At 42.8% G+C, this 16,881-nt stretch overlaps 1 protein-coding gene and 1 non-coding gene across 3 annotated transcripts in view; one reads left to right on the top strand and one right to left on the bottom strand.

Annotated features, from left to right (window-relative positions):
• LOC123506578 overlaps positions 1–16,881 on the top strand; it is a 212,715-nt gene that overhangs the window by 165,085 nt on the left and 30,749 nt on the right. The gene's annotated exons all lie outside the window — the stretch shown is intronic.
• On the bottom strand, positions 782–855 carry Trnam-cau. The gene has a single exon. It is a non-coding gene; the product is annotated as a tRNA-Met (tRNA).

Below are 16,881 nucleotides of genomic sequence, written 5' to 3'. Positions count from 1 at the left end.
GAGAGAGAGAGAGAGAGAGAGAGAGAGAGAGAGAGAGAGAGAGAGAGAGAGAGAGAGAACCAATCAGACAGTGACAGGGAACCATTCAATCACGCTAAAAATCCCAGGTAGGGCGTCCGTGGCACCACCAGCAGGAACACGAAGGCTTAGGAATATTTTACTTTAGACGTCCCTGAGACTAGAGGGAGACGAAGATGTGTGCGTAATTCACCTCGGTCGTCTGCTGGTCACCCAGCCAGTCTTCCCCATTACGGAGCGAGTTCAGAGCTCATAGACCGATCTTCGGGTAGGACTGAGACCACATCAACACACAACACACACCGGGAAAGCGAGGCCACAACCCCTCGAGTTACAACCCGTACCTATTTACTGCTAGGTGAACAGGGGTCACACATTAAGAGGATTGCCCATTTGCCTCGCCGCTTACCGGGATTCGAACCCGGCCCTCTCGATTGTGAGTCGAGCATGCTAACCACTACACTACGCGGTGTGTGTGTGTGTGTGTGTGTGTGTGTGTGTGTGTGTGTGTGTGTGTGTGTGTGTGTGTGTGTGTGTGTGTGTGTTTCACTGTTTGATCTGTTGCAGTCTCTGACGAGACAGCCAGACGTTCCCCTACGGAATGAGCTCAGAGCTCATTATTTCCGATCTTCGGATAGGCCTGAGACCAGGCACACACCACACACCGGGACAACAAGGTCACAACTCCTCGATTTACATCCCGTACCTACTCACTACTAGGTGAACAGGGGCTACACGTGAAAGGAGACACACCCAAATATCTCCACCCGGCCGGGGAATCGAACCCCGGTCCTCTGGCTTATGAAGCCAGCGCTCTAACCACTGAGCTACCGGGTGTGTGTGTGTGTGTGTGTGTGTGTGTGTGTGTGTGTGTGTGTGTGTGTGTGTGTGTGTGTGTGTGTGTGTGTGTGTGTGTGTGTGTGTGTGTGTGTGTGTGTGTGTGTGTGTGTGTGTGTGTGCGCATGTGTGTGTGTGTTGATAATTAAGGCTTCACTTGTTGTTCTTGAGGAATTTTGCGTCTTAGTAGGTCTTTTTCTCTTGATAAGTTTCTTTTATCTTTGTTGTTTGTTCTTCTTTCTTTTTTCCTCTCTTTCTTCTTCCTTCTTTCTTCTTTTCCTCCTTCTCTCTTTATTTCCTCATTCTTCCTTGTGATTCTCCCTTCATGTAAGATCACAACACTTACTCCTTTACACATTTCATTCTTTACTGATGTATTTATATTTCATCTATTTTTTCATCTATTTAATCACTTATTTACTCTTACATTCAAAACATCAATCTAAGTATTACTTTACATATATTTTTGGTATGATGATTTATTTCTTATTGTCCCATTCGTTCATCAAAGTGAGTGATGTTTCCCGGAAGTATTTATGCCGCAATCCAATTACACGCCCTGAAACATTCCTTAAGAACGTCCAAAAGAAACCAAGCAATGAAAATAATCAGGAAACAGACACACGAAGACTTTGACATATTGAGCACTGCAGACTTGTTATTGCATTAAGGCTCTCCATTTTTAGCGCCGGGACAGAAAACACGCTGTCTTCAAGCCTCCGGAGTGTTGTCGTGCAGCAAAACACCATCGTAATGACCGTAATGATGCCAAAACAACAAAAACAATAATACACACTCCACTTGTTCCTGGTCCATTTGAAGCCCTCCTCGTCTTCCTCGTCCTCGTTCTCTTCCTCCTCTTCCTCGTCGCTTCTCACGTCCACGGCCGCCTAATGATTCGTCAGTCTTTTTACCTCTTGTCTTCTAACGTAAATTTTATCCAATGACTTATATACTTGCTCTTTTATTCACGACTTCCTATTTGGCGCAACTTTCCTGAAGAACACTTGTGACCTTTATGGCGGGAAGGCAAGTGGAATAAAGTGAATGCCAGCAGTAGAAATAAATGCATGTTGTTGTTGTTGTTGTTGTTGTTGTTCGTGGCCACAAAGTCATCTGCTTCAGCTTACCTTGTGGCTGTAGTCGCCTGAAGCTACACTACTTTGTTTTATGAATTGTTGATGGTCGTATTATTAAAGAGTGAAGTACAAAAGGTGCTACGAAATTTTTACATCCTACCTGTGTGCTCCAGAGAGAGAGAGAGAGAGAGAGAGAGAGAGAGAGAGAGAGAGACAGGGAGTGGGAGTGAGGGGGAGACTGTGTTCATATGTGTGGGCGGGAAGTGAAAATCAATAGCACTTGTGTGGACAGGAAGAGCAGGTAAGTTAGATGGCGTGGCACAGGGACTTCATAATAACTCCATTAAATACCTGCCTTCTGAACTTGCTCCATTAACAAACACTCGGAGAAAAAAGAAAATACAGAAAACTAGAGACTTTGAACCAACTGCACTAAAAAAAGAAAAAGAAAAAAAAAAACAGGAGGAGAAGAAAAGAATTGGAAACCCCAGATAATTTACTACTGCTAATATTACAAGGTCCCATCACACCATAACCCGCCAGCGTTCGTTCGTCTTAATTGCATTCGCGGAACTAATTTACTACCTGTCCACGTCACCCCAGCAGGTAGGCGACTCCTCAGGTAAGCTTCGTCCAATCGCCACGAAACAAGATAATGGTTGAGAGTAATCAAATCTACCGAGCTCTTGTCAGTCTCCATCTATCCTTTCCACCGTCTGTCCGTCTGTCTGTCTGTCTGTCTGTCTGTTATCCTATACTCTAGTTTGTCTGTCTTATTCTCTGTCTCTTTCCTCCTCCCTTTTTGTGTCTCTTTCTCTGTCTCTGTCTTTTTTTGTACCTATGTCTGTCAGTCACTCAGTCAGCCAGTCAGTCATCAGTCAATCGGTCTCTCTCTCTCTCTCTCTCTCTCTCTCTCTCTCTCTCTCTCTCTCTCTCTCTCTCTCTCTCTCTCTCTCTCTCTCTCTCTCTCTCTCTCTCTCTCTCTCTCTCTCTCTCTCTCTCTCTCTCTCTCTCTCTCTCTCTCTCTCTCTCTCTCTCTCTCTCTCTCTCTCTCTCTCTCTCATCTTTATATTAGTAGAGCGAAGTTTGTTAATTCGGACTCGTTGTAATGCTCATTCCAGAGACGAGGAGGAGGAGGAAGAAGGAAGGAGGAAGGAGGAAGGAAGGAGGAAATGAAGGGAGGGAGGAAACACTCGTATATTAAGGAAGAGAGGAGGGACGGGAAGTACTTGGAAGAGGGAGGAACAGTGGGAAGAGGAAAGAGGATAGAGGGTTATTTGGAGGCAGGGAGAGGGTGGATGGGGGGTGTTGATGTGGTGTGGAGGGAAAATGTGGCTCAGCTGTTTCCCGGAAATAAAAAGATGTGATGGATAAAGTTTGGGAATAAGTTTGCGTTTGTTTCTCTGGGTAATTGAAGTGACGAGATTGCGAACTTGATGATTAAAAAGCTTAAGTGCGTTTGTGTGGCGGCGGCATGCACGTGTGTGTGTGTGTGTGTGTGTGTGTGTGTGTGTGTGTGTGTGTGTGTGTGTGTGTTTTGTGCGAGAGGAGAAGCCAGCCAAGGACAAGAAAAAAAATAAAATAAAAAAGGCCCACTGAATTACCAGCCCCATTACAAGCCAACAGTCAGCCAAAAGAAAAGGACAAATGTCGTGTGTGTGTGTGTGTGTGTGTGTGTGTGTGTGTGTGTGTGTGTGTGTGTGTGTGTGTGTGTGTGTGTGTGTAACTGGGTCGTATTTGAAGAGCAACATAGGGAGTCAGTGAAGGAAATGCACCCAAGAACATAAATAACATAGAGAAGCTGCAAAACACCATTACTCGTCCTCCTGGCAATCCCTGAGTCACCTGTCATCGCCATCAAGGAATGTGTTCACTCTTCTTTCAATTCCCTGTTACCTCGGCACTAACCACCTGATTACTAAGTCTGTTCCATTCATCTGTCACTCTGAGAACTAATGTCTTCTTATCACTTTCTTAACCCCTTCAGTACCATTACACATTTCCGTACTCATTCTGGTTACTATTTGATGATTTTATGCAGCTCACAAACTCACGTGGGGATTGAAATAGTGAAGACTCTGGCCATTAAACCTCTGACCTCCATAGACCCTTCATAATGTCAATGCAATCGTCTAATCACACTTAAAACTATAGATGAAAATACGTCCCGGTGCCGAAAGGGTTAATCTAACTTATCAACCTTGAACCAGTAACTTCCCTTAGGATTTTATCTGTTACCCTTCGTCATATGTGTTTTACAACTTAATATCTCTATCAAATTTCCTTTTTCATTTAAACGTTATTGAGAAATGTACTTCAAAACAATCTTGTTTAAGGAACCTTTTGGATTTATTGTATATTTGTAGTTATTCGTTTACAGAGTTTAAGAGAGAGAGAAGAGAAACAATCATTGGAACATACATCTATATTTTTTTTCTACTTTAACTAAACTGAGAAATTAAATCCAAAAGCATCTCTCGTAAGAAACATTTTATCAACCTTTGTAGTCATTGTTCTCAGCACCGAGTCTAACAGGGAGAAGCAGAGAAACAATTCTTTACTTAAACTTAACTGAGAAATGCAATATAAAACAATCTCACGTAAGGAACATTTTATCAACTTTTCTACATTTGTCTAACAGGGAGAAGCAGAGAAACAATCAATGGAACTTACATTTATTTATATCTATTAAACTTAACTGATAAATGGGATCCAAAACATATAAGGAACATTTAATCAATCTGTGTACATTTTGTCTAACAGGGAGAAGCAGAGAGACAATCAATGGAGCGTCTGGCCAGAGTCAAAATAGCTTGCCGTGTGAAAACGTGAGAGTGTCGGCGCTTCGAAGGCGAGAATAAAAAACGCAGGAGTTGAGTGACAGGAAGGCTCTGGGTCAACACGGAATATAGGCGGACGTGACGCGCACCTCTAACCTAGATTAAGAGAGAGCCGTGTGAGGTCAAGTGCTCGCAGGCAGGTGTTCCTTGTATGCACCTGTACTGTACCTGTATTTTTCTTTATTTTCTTTTTTTTTTTTTTTTTTTGTCTTTTCACTTGGCTTGCTATGAGAGTCCAAATTTACGAGGCTATTTTCACCCTGTTTGTGTGTTTTTCTTTTTTATTTTCTTTGTCTTCTGTTTTGTTTCGTTTTGTTTTGCGTTTTTTTTTTGTTCATGTGTGTGTGTGTGTGTGTGTGTGTGTGTGTGTGTGTGTGTGTGTGTGTGTGTGTGTGTGTGTGTGTGTGTGTGTGTGTGTGTGTGTGTGTGTGTGTGTGTGTGTGTGTGTGTGTGTGTGTGTGTGTGTGTGTGTGTGTGTGTGTGTGTGTGTGTGTGTGTGTGTTTTCTATGCTATTTCATTTGTTTATTTGTCAGATTTTTGTGTGTGTTTCCTTCTTTTTGTTAGTGTGTGTGTGTGTGTGTGTGTGTGTGTGTGTGTGTGTGTGTGTATGTGTGTGTGTTTTACGTGTCAGAGGTGATGTCTACCTGTATCCCATTTGCTTCTTTGATCTCTCTCTCTCTCTCTCTCTCTCTCTCTCTCTCTCTCTCTCTCTCTCTCTCTCTCTCTCTCTCTCTCTCTCTCTCTCTCTCTCTCTCTCTCTCTCTCTCTCTCTCTCTCTCTCTCTCTCTCTCTCTCTCTCTCTCTCTCTCTCTCTCTCTCTCGTCGCTGCCTATGTACTAGTTTTATATTTCTGTATTAATTTATTTGATGCCTTTGAACATGATGATTCATTTAGTATCTTTTGTTCCCATCAAACGCATTGGACGCGCCGCGTTCATATATTCTGTTCCCCTGACAACCTGAACAATACGTGTACCAATAACAAAATGCTCCCAATAATCCCCTTCTATTTTTCCCCTCTTTGCGTTATGTTTTTTTGTGTATTTACGCCCAAACATTTTTTTCCCGCCAGTTTTTCCATTTCCTTATCCCAAAAAAAGTGGGTGGATTTTTTTTTTGCTTTTTCTCATTTTTTTTATCACTTTCTCCGGTATAAAATGTTGGGATGATGAAGGTGAAATGTGCCATAAAAGGAAGAACTAATCCAATTATTTTGTGTATAGGCTGATATATAAAAGAAAGATATTGCGCCATTTAAATCCAGATCGACATGGTGTCCTGCCAATCCTTCCCTCCCTCTTCCCTCCCTTCCCTCCCTGTCTCTTCCCTCCTCTCCCCTCTTGCCTCTTTCTCTCTCTCTCTCTCTGTCCCGGATACATCCCTCTCGTCTCATCTCCGAACTGGCAACTCTCCCCTCCTTTTCTTCCTTTCCTTCCTTCCCTCCCTCCAAACTTGCCTTCCCCTCCCTTCGTTGCTCTTCCCTTTCTGTCATTCTCCTCTTATGCTTCCTCTTCCTGTTTCCTGTTACTCTACCTCCTATTCCTCTTCTATCTCTCGTATTCTAATTCTTCACCTTTTCTTCTTCCTTTTTCTTTTTTTCTATTACTTGTTCCTTTACGATTATATTCTCTTGTATCCTTTTGTTTCATTCTTTTTCCTTCGTGTTCTTCTCGCTTGTTCTTTTATTATTTTCATCCTTTTGATTTTTCTCTCCTTTATCAGTTCTACTTATGTTTCCTTTATTATCACACTGTATCTCGTAGTCTTTTTTTTTTTTTTTTACTTCCTAGCTATCCCTCCTCTTTCTCAATCCCTTCTCAGCATCCCTCCTCTCTTCCCGCACTGTATCCTAATGTTCTCCGTGTCATTTCCCTCGTCCATTTCTCTCCTCACTGCCCTCTCTCTTGTCCTCGTGTCCCTCCCAGAAGCTAAATTTTTACCCTCTGAACCTTCCACGGTGACTCACTCGTGTATAGGTGATGAGCGGATCCTTGTTGGTGGCACAGGCAAGGCAGGGGGTTGATGAAGTTGAGGTACTGCGTTTGTATTGTTTAGAAATCGTGGTTGTTGCAGTGTTCAGGGTAGAATAAGGAGTGACTCTGTTAGAAATGGAAAGGCTGAGAGTTATAAAGGAAGATGTGAAGAAGAAAACTGTTAAAGGAGACATGTACTTTATATGACGCCAAAGAAAGAGTAAGAGGAGGAACGAAAAGGAAGAAGAAGAATGAGAAGGAGAAAGATAAAGATGGTGGAGTTGTGATCGTTTATATTCCCTCGTTTAAAAAATCAGAGTAAATTCCACGGTGGCGTAGTGGATAAGGTGGTGAGCGTGTGATCGAGCAGACGTCTATGGCTAGGTTCGAGTCCCACCACGTGCCGTCTTGAAACTTTGTCATTTGTTGAGTGGTTTAAAGTTACCTACATGTCACCTTGATACCCAGATTTCAGGGGAAGGTATATGTGCTTGGGTGGTGATATGGGCCCTAATATGGGTACCACTATAAATAAAAATAATTGCCTGCGCCGCTAATGGGTGGAAGTTGAACGGTGCTCCCCATATTCTTCAAGTATACATAAAGAAAAAAAGAAGCATTATGGAAAGAAGGAAGCAAAAGGAAGAAGGAGGAGGATGAGAGGGAGACAGATAAAGATGACGAAAGTTGTGATCATTTTCGTTAATTCATCCCAAAAATAAGAGTAGATTCCACGTTTCCTCAGCGAAAGCACTAAGGAAAGGGGAAAGAAAAAGAAGAAGGAGAAGGAGGATGAGAAAGAAAAAGAATAAACAAGAGTAAAGAAGAGTAAACAAGAGCAAATTCTACGTTTACTAAGCGAAGGCATAAAGGAAAGAAGGAAGGAAAAGGAAGAAGGAGGAGGAGGAGAAAGATAAACATGGCGAAAGTTGTGATAATTTTTGTTAATTCATCTCAAAAATAAAAGTTAAAAATTAAAGAAAAAAGATGAAAAAATTAGGGAAAAAAAAGAAAGGAAAAGAAGAAGAAGAAGAAGGAGAAGGAGAAAGAAGTTGTGATCGTTTCTGGTACCTCGTCCAAAAACTAAGAGTAAATCCCACGTTTCCTCAGCGAAAGCATTAAGGAAATTGCTTCGTTGTTCTCGTTTGTCTCTTGTTTATTCCAGCGCGGGTTTAATTTTATCTCCTTCAATAGTGCGACGGTTGTTTCACCATGAGTTTTGGGTTTGATTAGCCGTTTTTATTTACTGTCTAGGGAGGTCAGAAGATTAACCCCTTCAGTAGTGGGACACATTTTTACCTTGAGTTTTGGGTATGATTAGACGATTTTATTTACCTTATGAACTGTGTATGGAGGTCAGAAGATTAATGGTCACAATCTTCACTATTTTAATCCTTCCTTCATAAGTTTCTGAAGCTGCATCAAATCGCGAGAAAGCAAGCAGAATGAATATAGAAGCGCGTCACATTCTAGGAAGGGTTTAGTTTTAATGGTAAAGTGCCCGGTCGTATTAACCCCTTCAGTAATGGGACTCATTTTTATCTTGAGTTTTGGGTATGATTAGACGATTTTTATTTATCTTATGAACTATCTATGGAAGTCAGAAGATTAATGGTCACAATCTTCCCTATTTCAATCCCCACATAAGTTTCTGAAGCTGCATCAAATCGCGAAATAGCAAGCAGAATGAATATGAAAAGGCGTCATGGTACTGAAAGGGTTGATGGCTAGTCTTCACTATTTTAATCCCCCCCACATAAGTTTCTGAAGCTGCATCAAATCGCCAAATAGCAAGCAGAATGAATATAGAAACACGTCACATTTCAGCGAGGGTAATGGTAAAGTGGGCGGTTTAGTTGTAGTAAGCTCCGTGCAGCATCGATGACAGAATTCATTAAAGATTTGTCAGGGGAATTACTCGATACTTCTCATCCACATGTGCAAAGGAAGCGTTTTATTGTTCTCTGTTTTTTTTTTTATTCCTGCCTTTCTCTGTTTCCCTGTTCTTTTTTATCTATTTTTTTGTTTTCTTTTTTTAATGCCCGTCTTTTTTAACTTTCCCATTCGCCCTTTTTTATTTTCTTCTCCAATTTTTCTTTATTTTATCATTTAGGCTTTTTCGTGTCTGTATTTCTGTTATTTTTCTTATGTGCGTGTTAAGTTTTCTCTTTACTTGTTTTCTCTATCACTTTTCTTTCATTTCTAAGTCTCCATTTCACTTTTTTTTTCCTTCTTTCTCGTTTATGGTCCTTTGTTGCGAGTTCCCGGTATTTTGCCTTGTTTTTAATTCTCTTTCTCTTTCCTTTTTTATTTATCTCCAGTGTTTTTTTGCCGCCTACTTTTCTTTCTCCTTTAGTCTCCCATTCGTTATTTCCAACATCCCGTTTTTCTTCCTTTAGGGTTGCCATGTGTCTCCTTTTGCAGTCCCGCCATTTATCTTACCTAAATTTATCATCTGTCTCCCTCTTTCCTACCTTTTTTTGGGGGGTTATAAGTGTCCACATTTCACTTTGTTATGAGCGACCACTTTTCATTGCTTTTTCGTTATATTTTTTCTTTCTCCTTTTCTTGTCCTCTGCTTTCCGGTCTCTTTCTCTTCCCGGAACATCATCAGCAGGGCGTAATAAGCTTTGTCGGGACAGTTTTTGCAGTGCCTTGCGATGTGTGCCCAGCTAAGCGCCTTACGACCTCACGAACAATACACTAGCGAATGCAGCTTACCCCCTCTCTTCCTCCTCCTCCTCCTCCTCCTCCTCTTATTCTTATTCTTCATACTACTCCTACTCCACTTTCTCTTCCTTTTTTTCTTCTTTTCTGTTATTGTTTTTCTCCTCTTACTCCAGCTTCTCCTCTTTCCCTTCTTTTCCTGTTCTTGTTCTTGTTCTTGTCCTCTTGTTCTTACTCTTGTTCTTTATTTTCTTCCTTTTTTCATCATCATCATCATCATCATCATCATCATTTTCTTTTTCTTTTCTTTTTCTTCTTCTTGAAAGATCCTCAGTATGCTTTTCTAAATCTTTAATTTCTTTACTCCCGTTCATAATATTTTTCTTTACAGTTTTTCTTTTCTTTCTTTTTTATGAGTTGAATGTATTTAATTGCTCGTTTATTTTTTGTCATATCCTTATCTACCACCGTGTGTGTGTGTGTGTGTGTGTGTGTGTGTGTGTGTGTGTGTGTGTGTGTGTGTGTGTGAGCTTGTTTATTAGCATGTACATTTTGTTTGTATAGTATTAAGTCAGTTGCTATTCCCGTCCTTCTCTCTCTCTCTCTCTCTCTCTCTCTCTCTCTCTCTCTCTCTCTCTCTCTCTCTCTCTCTCTCTCTCTCTCTCTCTCTCTCTCTCTCTCTCTCTCTCTCGTACGCATGTGATATTTTCGTATTTCCATTCTGAAGTATCTCCACTTGTACACTCCTTCCCTCTCAGTCACCCTCTCATTCACCCTCAGAGTTCGTGGCTAAGGTGTCAATCCCTCGCAGAAAGCCCTTATGCATCTCGCCAGGTGCCTCAGATGCTCCGTACCTTCCTGTGAAACAAAGACACTCAGACAAAGGCAACTTAAACCTTTCGTCGCAGTGTCCCTCCCTCTGAGCCTGCCATATATACGAGCACATTCACGGGTGGTGGCAAGGGGTGGCTGTCACTCTGGGGTCTCTTTTTACCATTCCTCACAGCCGAGTTGTCAGGAGCAGGGAAGAGCAACGCCCATCTACCGACCATAAAGTTTTCTCGAGTTCTTAGTTTTGCAAGAATGATGTAGAGGGAGAGACTGAGAGAAACGTGGCTGGAACAGAGGAAGACTGGAAGAGGAGACTGGAAAAGGGGATTGGGAGAGGAGACTGGGAGAGTGGAAGACTAGAACTAAGAGATACTTTAAGAGGGAGATCGGGAGAGGAGACTGGAAGAGAGAAAGACTAGATAAATTAGAGGAAAACTGGAAGAGAGGAAGACTAGAGAGGAAATGAATTGGGAGAAGAAACAGGAAATGAAGGAGACTGGATAAAAAAGGTGAAATGAACGGATGATTGAAGGAGAGAAGAGCAAGAATGAGAGACTAAAAGAGAGATAAGGAGAAAGAAAAGACACGAGGAAACTGAAAAGAGATGAAAAGAAACAGAGACTGGAAAAAAAATAGACATAAAACCATACATACTCATACACAGAGAGATGACAGACAGACAGACAGACAGACAGACAAACAGACAGACAGACAAGGCGGATTATAAAAGGGGATTATAGAAATGAGGGGAAGAGGGCCGATCCGAGGCTCTGAGTACATGTGAGAGGATTAAGACAGCAGGAAACGACGGGGCTAAAATATTCCACGTCTCAGTACCTTTTTGCAGCAACGTTCACACACACACACACACACACACACACACACACACACACACACACACACACACACACACACACACACACACACACACACACACACACACACACACACACACACACACACACACACACACACACACACACACACACACTGAAAAAAGTAATGTAAACTTCTTAAAGATAAAATTACACTATTTCTTTTATATTTCCTTATTCTCTCTCTCTCTCTCTCTCTCTCTCTCTCTCTCTCTCTCTCTCTCTCTCTCTCTCTCTCTCTCTCTCTCTCTCTCTCTCTCTCTCTCTCTCTCTCTCTCTCTCTCTCTCTCTCTCTCTCTCTCTCTCTCTCTCTCTCTCTCTCTCTCTCTCTCTCTCTCTCTATGACACCTACGAGAGAAGAAAGGAAAGGGGGAATGATATCTTGCCTTTTGTGCTGGTCTCCCTCCCAGCCTTCTCATCTCCTCTTGATATGACGTTTCCTCCACCTCAACAGCACGCCCCGACAGTCTGTATGGCCGGGGGAGGCTAAAGGAGGCCGAAGAAGGCACAGCAGGGGATATAGCAGTACTGAATACGAGGGAATAAGGTATTTTCTATATATAACGAGGGTGAGTCAAACCGAACAAAGAAGATTTCATGGTTGGTTCTCAGTATCTCGTAATTGTTGAAGGAAAAATGTACTGGAGCGTGTTTTGGTCGACATTAAAGGTTTTTTTCTTGCTCGGCGAGGACACATGTGGACCTCTTGTTGGGGTTTAGAGGTGAGGTGTGTGGGTGGGTGGATGGGTGGGTGGTGGAGGGTGGCTGTACTGAGGGAAAAAATGATAATAATTCGCCTACCTTAAACTTGGGTAATTTAGTTTTCTTTCTTTTTTCCCCCGCAATGCACAATGACGAGGGAAGGAAATTCGTTCAGTCTGCGAGCCTGAGTGAAGCTAGATGACATTACGTACAGGGAAACGAAAACAACTGAACCGTGATGGTGAATTTATGTGCAAAATATCCTAATGAACACATGAATAAAAAAATATAAAAAACAGTATGAATAATAGAAAAAATAGAGGAATGAACAAAAGGAGAAGAAGCGTGATAATAAATTAAGACAGTAACCAACTAAATAGATAACTAGCAAACTAAACAAAGCAAAACAATTAAATAGATAGACAAGTAAACAAATAATAAACAAACGAAGAAGGGAAAACCAACAAAATATTAAACAACTAAGTAGATAAAGTAAATAAATAACAAGGAAGGGAAAACACGGACTAATAAACGATATCAAACATACAGGTAACTCAAAGGTAAGCGTCTTATTAGCAACATTCCACCTTCCATATTGCCTCGGACCTAGCAACGTGGTCCCATGTGCAATGCTGCCACAGCCTGGACGGGTGAGGAAGGGGTACCAACAGGGAGTCATTGAGGTCTCGGAGTGGGAGCTGACGGAGGCCCAACACTTGGTATAGATGGCCGTGGTCAGGGGTGGTTCATGGATAGACAGCGAGATTATTAGGAGGAGGTGGTGGAGGAGCAGGAGAAGGGGAAGCAGGAGCAGGAGGAGGAGTTGGAGGAGGTGAATTGATAAAGTTATTACGGCACAACAGTGAAGTCATGGCACCGGCGCAGATTACGAATAGGGTCGATTTTCTTCAGCATCTCAGCGTGTTGTTTCTGTGATTCGCGTGGCGGTTTGATGAGCATGCAGCACCATCAGCGGCAGAACACAAGTGAAAATCCGATCAATCGCTTATGAGACCTTTAAAAGTAATCCTGAGATACGATAGTGTTTAGAAGTACAGTAATAAAAGCTACTGCCTCTCTTACCTGTGCTATTCGAGACCGCCGTGACACAAGATCGATCGCGGAGGCTTTAGGCCGTTGATCGATCTGCGCAACCCTGAGGAGAATATCGATGAGGAGGATGTGGTGACTCAAGCATTGCATCACCTCCTCCTGTTTGCCGCCATTATAGTCTGGTTCAAGGGAAATCATTATAGTGTGTTCAGTATGTTGCGTCACGTATCTGCAGCTCCTCCTTGAGCCAAAGTGCCGTCGCGGGTCGTATAGGTCCTCCGCCAGAAGAATCAAGGTGAAGTAGTCTCCATTATGCTTTCCTTCTATGGGGAAAGTATCGAGCAGCCAGCTGGGAAGTGTACTGAGTGTGTGTATGACAACAGGTGCGGTCTGTCCCTTGGCTCACGTGCTGACGATGGTAAACAAGTAACCAAAATGTATCGATCACAGAGGAGCGCTGGCGGCAACCTTCATCTCTACCTGAGCCAGCCAGGAGCGGCCTCGAGGTGCATGTGCAAAGCTATTCAATGAAACTTTCTTTCAAAGGCAAAGGTAGCGTGAGTAGCACTTTTATATACTGTTTATAGCCGCGTCCCCAGCCTCAAGACCTGCGCAGAGACGTGAAAAATAAATGTCTCCGAGGAAACCCAACGATGGCGTGATAGCGAAGCATTTTGGAAAGGAAAGTGGTCCGTGCATCATCAGAGCCGCGTCCCGAGACAGCGATGGGCCGTGATGAGGTCCATCAGCAGTGGATGATAGGGAAACTTATCGCCGGAGAGTAATCAATAACATGCAAATCACCCTCTTGTATCGTGACAAGGGAGCGCTGAAGGGAGTTGTGAATTCATTGACGAGGAGACATGAAATTTATCTTCCAGACTTTCCGTTCGTTCCCTTCTCGCATGACAATTATATTTTACACCACTATTTTACGAGGACGTGTTAATGAATGCCACGTGGCGACGCACACACCGACAATAACAACCCCGAGAGACAACACACGCCAACACAACACCGCCAAGCACTGGAGCCCACACAGCAGCAACACCCACGCAGCGTTGGGACAGCTTGGGACGCGTAACTGAGGCGTTTACCTTTCCTGGTAGCATTACAACCCACACTTCTACCAGCACCACCACCTGCTTACCTACACCTATCCTGCTTTTCTTTCTCCTTCGATTCCTTGTCCTTGATTCCCTCCCCTTCCTCCTCCTCGTTCCCCTTCATATATGCCCCTGTCACAGTCTGACGACCCAGGTGGCAGGAGGCTAGAGGGCGCGAGGACAAAGGGTGTTGGTTCACTTGCTTCGTTGATGCCACCTGATGCCGCCCCCCACACGAGCCACCTTCCCACGAGCACAATAGCGCCCTGGTGTCGGAGCTGCGGAAGGTTGCATCACTGGGACTTCAATTTGGCGTATCGAGGCTTTGATCAAGACTGTCTCGCCTTTTGATCCCGCCGCCGCCTGTGTCGAAGAGAAAAGCGATGCATATATAGAAATCCCAATACGTACCTTTGGCTTTACTTTTAGTCTTTCGCTCTCTCTTCCTGCCTCTTCCTCATGCGCCGAGCTGTGGAAGAGAGGGAGAGGGGGAGAGGGAGGAGGTACACGAGGGAGGCGATTGGAGAGCTGAAATAATAAACACACACGAGACAACACCACAATTTCTTTCGAGTTGACGCTTTTTAGACTATTCAGACAACCCAGAGAGAGAGAGAGAGAGAGAGAGAGAGAGAGAGAGAGACTACATTGTTAACTTGATAATTAACGTGATCACAGTAACGGGCGGGGTTGGCATGCATTCACTCACCTTACACATTACTCCCTGACAATATAAACCGGCCTATCATTCTATTAATTACACCCACGGTTCTTCCCGGCCCGTACCTGCAGCTTCATTACCCTCCGTCCATCAACCGGCTAAAAATAGGTATCGGGAACGGAAATGGGGGGAAGTGAGGGGAAGGGGGCTATAGGTCCTATGTACTGACTCATTAAGGCGTAAGATAAGAAATTGTGTATCGATCACGCTGGTTGGTCTCCCTCACCTGTTCAACTATGCGCATCTACCTGTATGCTGCTCCATGTGATGTAGTTTCTCCTTACCTGTTCACACCTGAGCTTCAATTGATTGGTGTGGGGATTCGGGATTCTGTGTTTTTTAGTATTTATTTATTTTTTTTTCATATTCGTTAGTTCGTGTTTCAAATGTTCATCTTTTTACATTTTTAAGTTTTTTTTATTGTTTTCGTCTTTTCTTTCTGTGTTTTTTTACCTGTTTTTTTTTTTTTTTATTTCGTGTATGATTTTTTTCTCTTTTCTTTTTTACTTTTTTTTCTGTGTTGTCAATAGTGTGTTGTGTTTCTTTCTTTTCCTCAACCAGCGTGTGTTTATTTATGCAGTTTCTTCTACGTTTCTTTTCACTCTTCGAAACATGTATATATATATTCTATGCTTTTTCGTTTTGTTTCATCATTTTTCCTGTCCTTTTTCTTTTTTTTTTCCTTTCTTTTTTATTCATTCTCTCACGACTACATGTTAAATTGACTTTTCCTGCGTGGAGTTCAGAGCATGTTGGGATTTTTACTTCTTGGTATCTTTTTCTCTTTTCCTTCGTGTGTTTCTATTTTTTTCGCCTTGCTTTATGCATCAACCTGGTCTGTGTACCTAAGGAAAAAAAGAACAGGTGGACATTTTTCAGAGCTACTGTCCTATTTTTAGAAGTCACGAGGTTCATCACTAATATATCTCATAACATTTATCCCCTTCTGCCTTATGTCCACGAATTAATAGCACCTTACTCCCTTTCTGCCCTTCATGTCTCCCTGCCCTCCTTTCCCTGTCTTCTCTGTCTCCCTGCCTCCCTGTCTCATCTACATCATAATCGCCTTGAAATAGACCAGCGAACAAGAAGGGAGTGATGATGACAAGACCTTTGAATATGGCAAGTCAAGCTCTGTGTGTGTGTGTGTGTGTGTGTGTGTGTGTGTGTGTGTGTGTGTGTGTGTGTGTGTGTGTGTGTGTGTGTTTGAATGTTCATTTCGTTTCGACATCTTATATGATTAATGCATTTCTTTTCTTTATATACATTTTTCTTGATAAGTTCCTATGCCGTCATTGTGGAGAGAGAAACACACACAGAGAGAGAGAGAGAGAGAGAGAGAGAGAGAGAGAGAGAGAGAGAGAGAGAGGAGAGGAGAGGAGAGGAGAGGAGAGGAGAGGAGAGGAGAGGAAAAGAGAAGAGAAGAAGTGAAAAGAAAGAAAATAAAAAAGAGAAAAGAAGAGGAGAGGAGAGAACAAAGGTGTGTGTGTGTGTGTGTGTGTGTGTGTGTGTGTGTGTGTCTCAAGGACAGGGCGAGGCGAGGCAAGAGGAGCCCAAACGCAGGTAGCAGCTTGGTGGTGTGGCGGGAAATGGACCTTGAGCGATGGTTGGTGGGATGGGAAATTGATCAGATTCGATATGAGTTCCTTCCTGAGATTGGTCCGCACGAAGCCACCTACGAGACTGATGGGGCGTGATGGTCCGTCCACCTCCCCGCCTCCCCGCCACAGCGACACATGGTGGTGGTGATGGTGGTCGTGGTGGTTGTGGTGGTCATAGTGGCGTTTCTTCTCTTGTTAATTTTCCTGCCGAATGTTCCTTCTTGTAGATTCCGCTAATATTTTTTCTACTTTTTGATTAATTAGGTTAGGTAGGCTTAGGAAAAAAATGATTCAAGTTAGGTTAGGTTAGGTTAGATCGTTTTAGTTAAGTAGGCTTAGGAAAAAATTAATTCAGGTTAGGTTGGGTTAGGTTAGGTTAGATTAGATCGCTTTAGCTAGTTTTGTTTCAGTTAAGTTTATAATAAGTTCAGGTGAGGTTGAATTACGACTAAGATTGAATTAGCTCACTCGCGTTTATGTGTGTAAGTGTATGTGTGTCTGTATGTGTGTGAGGACGTGTAAGGTCGTGACACAACTACAGACGCCAATTAGTCGTAGTTTGCAAGAAGTCAGAGGG

This window comes from Portunus trituberculatus, chromosome 20 (genome assembly GCF_017591435.1).
Source record: "Portunus trituberculatus isolate SZX2019 chromosome 20, ASM1759143v1, whole genome shotgun sequence".
NCBI classification, from domain to species: Eukaryota; Metazoa; Arthropoda; class Malacostraca; order Decapoda; family Portunidae; genus Portunus; species Portunus trituberculatus.
Note: the sequence above shows the minus strand (reverse complement) of the source record. Positions and strands in the feature narration are given on the sequence as shown.